General features: G+C 40.5%; 1 non-coding gene across 1 annotated transcript; it reads right to left on the reverse strand.

The window, feature by feature from the left end:
- Positions 1-9725: 9725 nt before the first annotated feature.
- LOC141723230 (small nucleolar RNA R71) lies at positions 9726-9832 on the reverse strand. The gene has a single exon (XR_012576216.1). It is a non-coding gene; the product is annotated as a small nucleolar RNA R71 (small nucleolar RNA).
- Between the last annotated feature and the right edge of the window lie 1435 nt (positions 9833-11267).

An 11267-nucleotide genomic window follows, 5' to 3' on the forward strand; every position in this document is an offset into this window, starting at 1 on the left:
GGAGAATCTATGTGCGAAGCTTGGGAGCGCTACAAGGAGATGTTGAGAAAGTGTCGACATCATGGTATGCCTGACTGGATGGTGATCACTAGTGTCTACAATGGTTTGAGGGCCCAATCTAGGCCCATGCTCGATGCAGCTTCTGGAGGCGCTTTGTGGGCCAAAAGCTATACTGAGGCCTATAATCTCATTGAAACTATGGCTACAAATGAGTATCAAAACCCAACTCAAAGGATGATGCCTGGGAAGGTAGCAGGTATTCTGGAAGTTGATGCAGCTACAGCTATTGCAGCGCAGCTACAGGCGCTGTCTATGAAGGTCGATTCTTTAGCCAACTATGGAGTAAATCAAATAGCTATTGTCTGTGAGCTTTGTTTAGGATCTCATGCTACGGATCAATGTTCTCTTGTTAATGAATCTGTTGAGTTTATGAACAATTTTCAGAGATCGCAGCAGCCTGTGCCCGCTACTTATCATCCTAATAACAGAAATCATCCCAATTTCAGTTGGAGCAATAATCAGAATGCTGTTCAGAAACCATATCAGCAAGCTGCAAGTAAACAGTTTAATCCACCTGGATTCCAGAAACCTCAGCAATATGCTCAAAGGCAATCATATCCTCAACAAGGAGGTGTTGCTCAACCTTCTAGTGCTGATTTTGAGGAGTTAAAGTTGTTGTGCAAAAGTCAGGTTATTTCTATCAAGACCTTGGAAAATCAAATTAGACAAATAGCCAATGCCTTGCTGAATCGTCAACCTGGAACATTTCCCAGCGATACTGAAGTGCCAGGCAGGAAGGAAGCCAAAGAGCAAGTCAAAGCTGTCACCTTAAGGTCTGGAAAAGTTGATGATACTGAAAAAGCAAAAGATGGAGAAGTTGAAGTTGTAGATGAAGAAGAAAATCAAAAGGAGAAAGAGGGGGAACCAAGTAAGACTACTGTTGAACACACTCTGCCTGAGGGTAATACAGGGGAGAAACAACTATATCCTCCACCACCTTTTCCTAAGCGATTGCAAAAATAAAAGCTGGACAAGCAATTTGGTAAGTTTCTAGAGGTGTTCAAGAAACTTCACATCAACATACCTTTCGCTGAGGCTCTGGAGCAAATGCCTAGTTATGCGAAATTCATGAAAGATATTCCTTCAAGGAAGGTGAAACTAGATGATCTTGATACCGTTGCTCTGACGGAAGAGTGCAGTGTCGTGCTACAATAAAAGTTACCTTCAAAGTTTAAGGATCCAGGTAGCTTCACCATTCCTTGCACCATTGGCAAGTTGTCATTCGACAAGTGCCTTTGCGATTTAGGAGCAAGCATCAATCTGATGCCGTTGTCTATCTTCAAAAAGCTGATTTTGCCTGATCCAAAGCCCACCTATATGTCTCTACAATTGGTTGATCGTTCGATTACATACCCACGAGGCATCGTGGAGGACGTGCTAGTAAAGGTGGACAAGCTCATCTTTCCTGCAGATTTTGTCATTCTGGATTTCGAGAAAGATAAGAAGATTCCCATAATCTTGGGAAGACCTTTCTTGGCTACAAGCCGTACCTTGATAGATGTGCAAAAATGTGAACTCACTATGAGGGTGCAGGATCAAGATGTGACATTCAATGTGTTTAATGCGATGAAATTCCCTATGGAAGATGAGAAGTGCTTCAAGGTGGATTTGATTGATTCTGTAGTTACTTCAGAACTTGATCATGTGCTAAGGTCTGATGCCTTAGAAAAAGCCTTATTGGGGGAATTTGACAGTGATGATGAGGAACACAATGATCAGTTACAATATCTAAATGCTTCACCTTAACAACGAAAGCTAGACATGCCATTTGAATATCTTGGTAATACTGATCTGAAGAATGCTGAGGGAAAGCTCAAACCATCTATTGAGGAAGCACCTACTTTGGAGCTTAAACCACTGCCTGAACACTTGAGGTATGTTTTTTTAGGTGATGCATCTACTTTGCTTGTTATTATTGCATCTGACCTTTCAGGTAGTGATGAGGACAAGCTCTTGAGGATTTGAGAGAATTCAAATCGGCCATCAGATGGACTATAGCAGATATAAAATGGATCAGCCCTTCGTACTACATGCATAAAATTCTGCTAGAGGAAGGTAGCAAGCCAATAGTTGAGCAACAGTGAAGGCTTAATCCTATCATAAAAGAAGTGGTGAAGAAAGAAATTCTAAAGTGGCTGGATGCAGGAATCATATATCCTATTTCTGATAGTTCTTGGGTATTACCGTGGTAGCAAATGAGAAGAACGAGCTCATCCCCACTCGAACAGTCACATGATGCAGGGTATGCATGGACTATAGAAAGTTGAATAAAGCCACAAGAAATGATCGCTTCCCTATTCCATTTATTGATCAGATGTTTGAGAGGTTGGCTGGTCATGAGTATTATTGTCTTCTGGATGGCTATTCGGGCTACAATCAGATTTGCATTGTACCAGAAGATCAAGAGTAGACTACTTTCACTTGTCCATTTGGCACGTTTGCTTTTCACAAAGTTTCTTTTAGCTTATGTGGTACACCTGCCACTTTTCAGAGATGCATGATGGCTATATTTTTTGATATGATTGGAAATAATGTCGAAGAGTTCATGGACGACTTCTCCGTCTTTGGACATTCGTATGATGAATGCTTGAATAATTTCCGTTTGGTGCTCAAAAGGTGTGTGGAAACCAATCTAGTGCTCAATTGGGAAAAATGTCACTTCATGGTGCAGCAAGGCATCATTCTTGGGCACAAGGTCTCTAATATAGGTCTTGAGGTAAATAAAGCCAAGGTGGGCGTCATTGAAAATCTTCCGCCACCTATTTCTGTGAAAGGAATCCGTAGCTTTCTTGGTCATGCGGGTTTTTATCAGCGTTTCATTAAGGACTTCTCTAAGATATCTAAGCCGTTGTGCAACTTGCTCGAGAAAGATGTGTCTTTTAAATTTGATGATGAATGCTTGGCAGCATTCGAGACTCTCAAGAAGAGTTTGATCACTACACCAGTTATTACGGCACCTGATTGGAGAGAACCTTTTGAGATGATGTGTGATGTAAGTGATTATGCAGTGGGAGCAGTTCTTGGGCAGCGAAAGTCTAATATCTTTCATGTGGTTTACTATTCTAGTAAGACGCTAAATGGAGCCCAAATGAACTACACCACTACTGAGAAGGAGCTCTTAGCTATAGTTTTTGGTTTCAAAAATTTCGATCTTATCTACTTGGGACAAAGCTGATAGTGTTCACTGATCACACTGTCATCCGCTATCTGGTCTCAAAGAAGGATTTGAAGCCTAGACTTATTCGTTGGGTTCTCTTGCTACAGGAATTCGAGTTGGAGATCAAGGATCGAAAAGGTACTGAAAATCAAGTAGCTGACCATCCCTCTAGATTGGAGAATCCCGATTCTACTTCACATGATAAGACATTGATTAACAAATCTTTTTCGAATGAGCAGTTGTTCGCAATTCAAAAGGAAGAGCCATGGTTCGCAGACATTGTGAAGTATCTTGTTAGCAATATAATGCCTCCTAATATGAATGCAGCTCAAAAGAAGAAGTTTCTGCATGAGGTGAAGTGCTACATGTGGGATGAACCATATTTGTTTAGACAAGGAGCTGACCAAATTACCAGGAGATGTATCCCATTATGTAAGACAGAGGGGATATTACGAGACTGTCATTCCACAGTTTATGATGGACATTATGGTGGTGAAAAGACAGCAGCTCGTATTCTTCAAGCAGGTTTTTTCTGGCCTACGTTTTTTAAGGATGCACATCAGTTCATTTTAAGGTGTGGCTGTTGCCAAAGATTTGGGAATCTTACCAAAAAGGATGAGATGCCTTTAAATGTGATGCTTAAAGTTGAGGTCTTCCATGTTTGGGGATTCAATTTCATGGGATCATTTATCTCGTCCTGCAATAATCAGTACATCTTGCTGGCAGTCGATTATGTCTCGAAATTTGTAGAAGTCAAGGCTCTACCGACTAATGATGCAAAGGTAGTGTTGAGTTTTCTTCATAAGCAGATATTCACAAGGTTTGGAACGCCACGAGTTATCATAAGTGATGAAGGGTCGCATTTCTGCAATCGTAAGTTCACTTCTATAATACAACGCTATAATGTGAATCATCGTATCGCTACTGCCTATCATCCTCAGACTAATGGTCAAGCTGAAGTGTCTAATACAGAGATCAAGCGTATTCTAGAGAAAGTCGTTTGTCCGTCAAGGAAAGATTGTTCTTTAAAGCTCGATGAAGCTGTTTGGGCTTATAGAACACCATACAAGACTCCACTTGGGATGTCCTCGTTTCAACTTGTCTATAGTAAGGGATTTCATTTACCTGCGGAGCTTGAGCATAAGGCTTATTGGGCATTGAAGAAGTTAAACCTTGATCTAGATGCAGCTGGGAAGAAGCGAATGCTTCAGTTAAATGAACTTGATGAATTTCGACTTCAAGCGTACGAAAATAATAAAATATATAAGGAAAAGGTAAAAAGGTGGCATGACAGGAAGCTATCGCCTAAGTCATTCGTGCCAGGGCAACAAGTTCTTGTATTCAACTCTCGTCTCCGACTATTTCCTGGAAAGTTGAAATCAAGGTGGTCTGGACCATTTATCGTCAAAACTGTGTTTCCACATGGAGCGGTGGAGATATTTGAGAACGATCCGGGCCAAGCATTCAAAGTAAATGGTCAGAGATTGAAGCACTATTATGGGGATACGGCAAACTGTGAAGTGGTTAGTGCCGTTTTATTGTCAACTTGATCGCATTACTCTACGTCAAGCTAATGATGTAAAAGAAGCGCTTCTTGGGAGGCAACCCAAGATATGAGACCATAGGAACCCTTAGAATTTAGTACTTTATCCAAAAACCCAAAAAAATCAGAAAAATGTTGGTAGAATTTTTTTTTCCAGAGACCTTGCAGGCACCCCCTGCTAGGACCAGGCAGCCGCGCGCTAGCAAAGGCCCGCCTGCTGGTGCCAGGCGACCACCTGCGAAACTAATTTTTGAAAAAATAGTTTTCAGCCTATATAAAAAAACAAAAAAACAAAAAACAAAAACCACAGCCCACAATCCCCATTAACCCACGATTTCTTCCCCATAATTAACCACAATCCCCACTCCTAATCAAATTCTAACCCTAATTTTCCCTATATATACATACAACCTCTACATATATATCCCACACACTTTCAACTCTACAAAATCTCTCCTACACACCAAACACAACTGTTTAACCCTTATTCTCAGATTCCATGGCCCCAAAGAGATAACGAACTGTAGGGAGCAGCAACACCATTCTGACTGCTGATTCTTCGAGGAATACTACTGCGAGGCCCTGATTATTGGATGGGGTTGTTGAAGAAGAGTACACCAAGCTTCTGACTAAGCCTATTATGAGGGAGAGGGGATTCTTGCTATCAGGGAGGGATGGTGATTTGTTACCGATGATTGCTGAGAAGGGATGGATTACATTCTGTGAGTCACCTGAGGCGGTTCCGATGAGTATTGTTCGCGAGTTCTATGCGAACGCCAAGGCCGATAAGAATGGGTTTTCAGTTATTCGTGGGCTTACTGTTGATTATTAGCCCAAGGCGATTTGCCGGGTAATTGGACAGCGACAAAGGAAACCACAAGAGGAGAATTGGAATGAAAAGGCCCCTGAGGATTTTGATATGGACTTGATTATTGCTACTTTCTGTAGGTCGGGCACAGTGTGGAAGTTCAAAAGGGGAACCAACGAGTATCATAATTTCCCTGCTGTCGCGATGAACAGGTATGCTCGTGCTTGGAATGAATTTATGTGTGCTAATATTCTTCCTTTTGTATATGTGCATGAGGTTACAGTGGAGAGGGCGAGGTTGTTTTGGGGGATTTTGAATGATGAGTATTATGTGGACCTTGGTGAGTACATCTACCAAGGGATTTTGAAGTTTTTGAGGGGGAAGTCGTAATACTCTATCCCGTATACCCCTATTATCACAAAGCTTTGCAAAGCATGTGGAGTCCAGTGGCCTTCTTTTGAGCAGTTGCAGATGTCGGCCGCTCCTATTGATTTATCGATGTTGAATGCGATGCAGGAGTGGACGGATGGAGAGCCCGAGTCACATGATTTGGGTTATCACCTTCCAGGAGGAGTTCCAGCAGCTGGTGCTATCATGGCGAGGCCCAGTCAGGCTCGGGGAGAGGCAGGTCCTTCGAGAGCCCAGGGAAGAGATGGTTCGGGATTGGCTGATGTCCAGTACAGGAGGCTTTCCAGAAGGATGGATGCGATGTATGAGTCGCAGAGTCGGTTTGCGCAGGAGCTCACCCAAGCACTTGGGACTCCATTTAGAGGCCTTGGAGCTAACATCCAGTGGCCCGTTTATGGTGAGGATTCTGCTTATGCATCTCCTGACACTCCACCCTCTGAGGGTGATGATGATGATGATTCTTCTGAGTAGGTATACCCTGTGTTCCTTTCTATTACCTTCACTGGGGACAGTGAAAATTTGAAGTTTGGGGGTGGTAGTTAAGGAACATATTTGTATGTGTGTCATGTAGTTGCATTTTCATGTTAGTTTAGTTCATATAGTTGCATATTTTTGCCATATAGTTTTTTTATATAGTTTTTAATTTTATAGCTTTATTTATCATGACATATAGCTCATGCATATACCATGATCCCTTTTGTTTTGCTTTACTGATTAATATGTGATATTGATGCGAGTGTAGTGATAGCGCTAGAGTCATGTTGAATCTTGTTAGGTTGGCATGCATGCTAGAAACCCTTGTAATTTCACTAAGTCTTAGAGTATGCTTAAGGACTAGATTGTTGTCATGGTTTGATGGTTTTTGAGGTTAATCTATTGGTTATGCTTAGAATTTATGATAGGCTCTTAATGATAAAAGACATGAAAAGTTAAAAATTGGAAAAAAAATTAGAATTCATTGCTAGATGTGGCTAGGCATCAAATGGATAGTAGCCGGCTCGTATTGTATACGAGTAGTCTAGGGTTGAGCAAGATGGAGCGAAATGAACTTGTTCAGAAATTAAAAAAAATATATAGAAAAAAAAGAAAAAAAAGAGAAAAGAAAAAATATATGGTTTAATGCACAATTGATCACGAGTGAGCTCTTTGGTATTCGAGTTATTAAGTTCTTAGGGGTTTTTGTGCCTAGTAACCTAAGGCTTTTATAGTCTGAGATCTGCTAACCTAATGCTCGCTAAATGGATACCATTGCATAAGTCTTTTGTGGACCTCACTCATTGCATGATCAAATAAGCATTTGTTTATGCATTGAATAAAAGCATGATTCCGTAATAAACTCCAATGATCTTGAAGTGTTATAAATCATTTTGTGTCTAGAATATATTTTTCGTATAATCTTGTCATTGCCTTGAGGATAATTAAGTTATGGTGATTGATCTAGTTTCGAAGCATATCTGTTAAGCATTCACACACACCACGTTTCTAGTTGTATGTTAGCTTGTGTGATTTGATTGATCTCTAGTTGCCTAATTACATTTGTTCATATGTCATGTGTTAGTTGGTTTAGTCATCGCGATGGGGATCGCTGCATTCATATAGTTTACATTCATGCATGTTTTATTATGAGTTTGAGTCTGTGACGCTTGAGGAAAAACATCGATTCAAGTTTGGGGGTGTGATAAGTGGCATTTTATACCACTTAGAGCGTTTCATAACGGCTTGAATTGGTGTCTTGAACTCGAGTATTTTGTGTATTTAACGCGTTTTCGAGTTTTTTTGCTTTTCAGGGTATAACTTGCTTAGATAGGTGGATTTCATCAAAATAAGCTTAAGGAAGTGCTTGGAATTAGTCCAGGGTTGATGTGCGAAGAATTCAGCAAAAACAGAAGCGAAATAATAATTTTTCCAGAAGGGTTGCAGGTGCCCGCCTAAAGAGAGCAGGCGCCGGCTTGGTAGCAGGCGGCCGCCTGGAAGGAGGAGGCGACCGCCTGGGTGCGTAATTTCATAATCTGATTTTTAGAATTTGAGTTCTATTGGGCTTCTGTTAGCGCTGGTTCTTTTGGGCTATTATATAAACAATCTTGGAAGACGTTTTCGACAACAAGTAACAAGGAGCGAAGGCAAGAAGATCAAGAAGACCGTTTTAGCACGCAACAACGAAGAAGAGGAAGCATACATTTATCTTGTGATTCTTTTAATTCATTGTAACAGTGGATGTTAGGTTTCTTTATTCTTTGAACCTTAATACTCTTGTGACGTACTTCATTATTTATTAAGTATTTTTATTAGTTTATATCATTGTGTTATTATCATGTTTTCATATGAACCCATGGTGACGATGAGTTCTATTATGGGCTAATCGTGATCATGGGATCATAGCGGATTTACTATGTATTTCTTTAGTTAATTGTTTAATAACTTGGTATGTGGTGATTGTATGATATCTAGCATAGGTTGTGCTTATTTGTCTTATGTGCGTCGCGAACATGTAAGATAGCCTGTTAATCTCTTGTGAAGCGACAATGAATCTTGAGATTTAGAACTTGCCATGCTAGTATAGGTTCATGTATTGTATGCATGATTAGTGAGTAACTCTAACCGTTTTACTTGCCCTATGTAATCATAATGAATAACTTGTGCGTAAATCGTTACGTTGTCAAATTCTGTAGACATACAGGGTCTCAACATAATTGATGTCTATTCAACTTCTATCTTAATTGTGGATGCTTGGTAGAATGGTATTCGTATAATGAAAATTAGCGTTTATCAGTTTCGTGTTGTTCGATTAATATCATCACCATTACATGCTAAGGGTAATAACAATAACTATTGAATGAAGTAGTAATGAAGTTATGATCTCATGTGTGTTTAATATTGTTAATTCAAGTGTTTAATTCTCGTAGTTAATATTAGTTAATCAACCTTAATTGTTATTGTCTTGACATTGAAGAATAATCATACACTGGTAAGTAAGTGTTAATTAAATATAATTAATCAGAGTCTCTGTGGGAACGAACTAGAAATCATTTTATATTACTTGCAAACGCGTATACTTGCGTGATTTATTTAGCGCATGCTTTATGCCTAACAGCCGCTGCCGGGGACTCGGTGTTAACTTATAGTTTATGTGTTTATCATCAGTGAGCGTTAAAGTTCATTGACTCGGACATTGTTACTTACTTACTCTGTTCCTTGTCGTGTTTCAGGTACTCTAGCCAACGTGTATGCATACGTGTTCGCGGGCTCGTAAGAGAACTCTGGATCAAGCCGAGGATGAAGCTGTAGTGATTCGAAGGGAAGTTTTTGAGGACGAAGAGAAAGTAGAAGAAGAAAAAGTCGAGTAACCAACTTTAGTAGTGACGGGAGATCAAGCAGAAATTCCTAAGGCTTTGATGGACTATTCTCATCCTAGGATCAATCATATTCAGTTGAGCATCATCAAACCAACCATCTCGGCTAACACATTTGAGAACAAGTCGAGCATGAATCAGATGATATAGAAGTCAGTTCAGTTTGGGGGTTCTCCTATAGAAGACCCCAACATGCACATCAGGGATTTCATCGAGATCTATGACACTTTTAAGTTCAATGGGGTGACTGAAGATGCTATCAAGTTGTGACTCTTCCCATTTTCTCTAAGGGATAAGGCAAAGTGCAGGTTACATTCTCTACCACCAGGGTCTATCACCAAATAGGAGGATCTAGCTCAAAAGTTTCGCACTAAATTCTTTCCTATGGCGAAGACTGCTGTAATCAGGAATGCTCTTACTCAGTTTGCACAGCAAACTGGAGAATCTCCGTGTGAGGCTTGAGATCAATACAAGGAGATGCTAAGGAAGTTCCCACACCATGGCATGCCTAATTGGATGATTATAAACTGTTTCTATAATGGTTTGGGCGCTCAGTCTAGACCTATGCTTGATGCAGCGTCTGGTAGAGCCTTATGGGCCAAAGGCTATAATGCAGCTTATGAGTTGATTGAGCTAATGGCAGCTAATGAATACCAGAATCCTACGCAGAGAATGTTGCAAGGCAAGGTAGCAGAAATTCTAGAAGTGGATACAGCTACTGCTATAGCTGCTCAACTTCAACCTTTGACGATGAAAGCGGACTCTTGGGCGAATTATGGAGTTAATCAAATCACTAGTATTTGTGAGCTTTGTGTGGGGTGCATGAAACTGAGCAGTGCACTATTTCTAGAAAATCAGCTCAATTTGTGAGCAACTTTCAGAGATCACATCAACAAGCTCCAGCCACATATCATCCAAATAACCGCAATCATCCTAACTTTCTGGTTTTCAGCAAACCGCAATATGCCCCTAGGCAAAAACTTCAACCTCAACAGTTACGGCAAGCTAATGAAAAATCTGAATTGGAGGAGTTGAGGGTCATGTGCAAGAGCCAAGCTATGTCTATCAATACTTTGGAGAATCAGATTGGGCAAATTGCTAATGCATTACTGAATCGTCAACCTGGAACGTTTCCGAGTGATACTGAAGAGCCAGGAAAGAAGGAAGCTAAGGAGCATGTTAAGGAAATTATATTGAGGTCTGGCAAGGTTGCGAATCCTGAAAAAGCAAGAACTCCAGAATCTGAAGTTGAGGCTGAAGAAGAAGAAGTGCAGAAGGAAGCAGAAGTGGAACCAAGGAAGACTACTATTGAGCACACTCCTCCTGAGGGTAATATAGGGGAGAAACAGATCTATCCTCCTCCTGCTTTTCTTAAGAGGCTGCAGAAGAAAAAGTTGGATAAGCAGTTTAAGAAGTTCTGGAGGTGTTCAAGAAACTTCACATCAACATACCTTTCGCTAAAGCTCTTGAACAAATGACTAGTTATGCGAAGTTTATGAAAGGTATTCTCTCTAGGAAGGTGATGCTTGATGACTTAGAGACTGTTGCTCTCACGGAGGAATGCAGTGTTGTGTTGCAACAGAACTTGCCTCCAAAGCTTAAAGATCCTGGAAGCTTCACTATTCCATGCATCATTGGAAATGTGCCATTTGACAAATGCTTATGTGACTTGGGAGCTAGCATCAATTTGATGCCCTTGTCAATCTTCAAAAAGTTGGACTTGCCTGATCCAAAGCCAACTATATGACTATGTAGTTGACCGACAGTTCTATTACATATCTGCAAGGTATTGTGGAGGGTGTCTTGGTCAAGGTGGATAAATTCATCTTCCCTGTTAATTTTGTATTTCTTAATTTCGAGGAGGATAAGAAGATTCCCATAATATTGGGAAGACCTTTCTTGGCTACTGGTCCAACCTTGATAGATGTGTAGAAAGGTGAG

The sequence above is a fragment of the Apium graveolens genome, chromosome 4 (genome assembly GCF_009905375.1).
Source record: "Apium graveolens cultivar Ventura chromosome 4, ASM990537v1, whole genome shotgun sequence".
In the NCBI taxonomy this organism is placed as follows: domain Eukaryota; kingdom Viridiplantae; phylum Streptophyta; class Magnoliopsida; order Apiales; family Apiaceae; genus Apium; species Apium graveolens.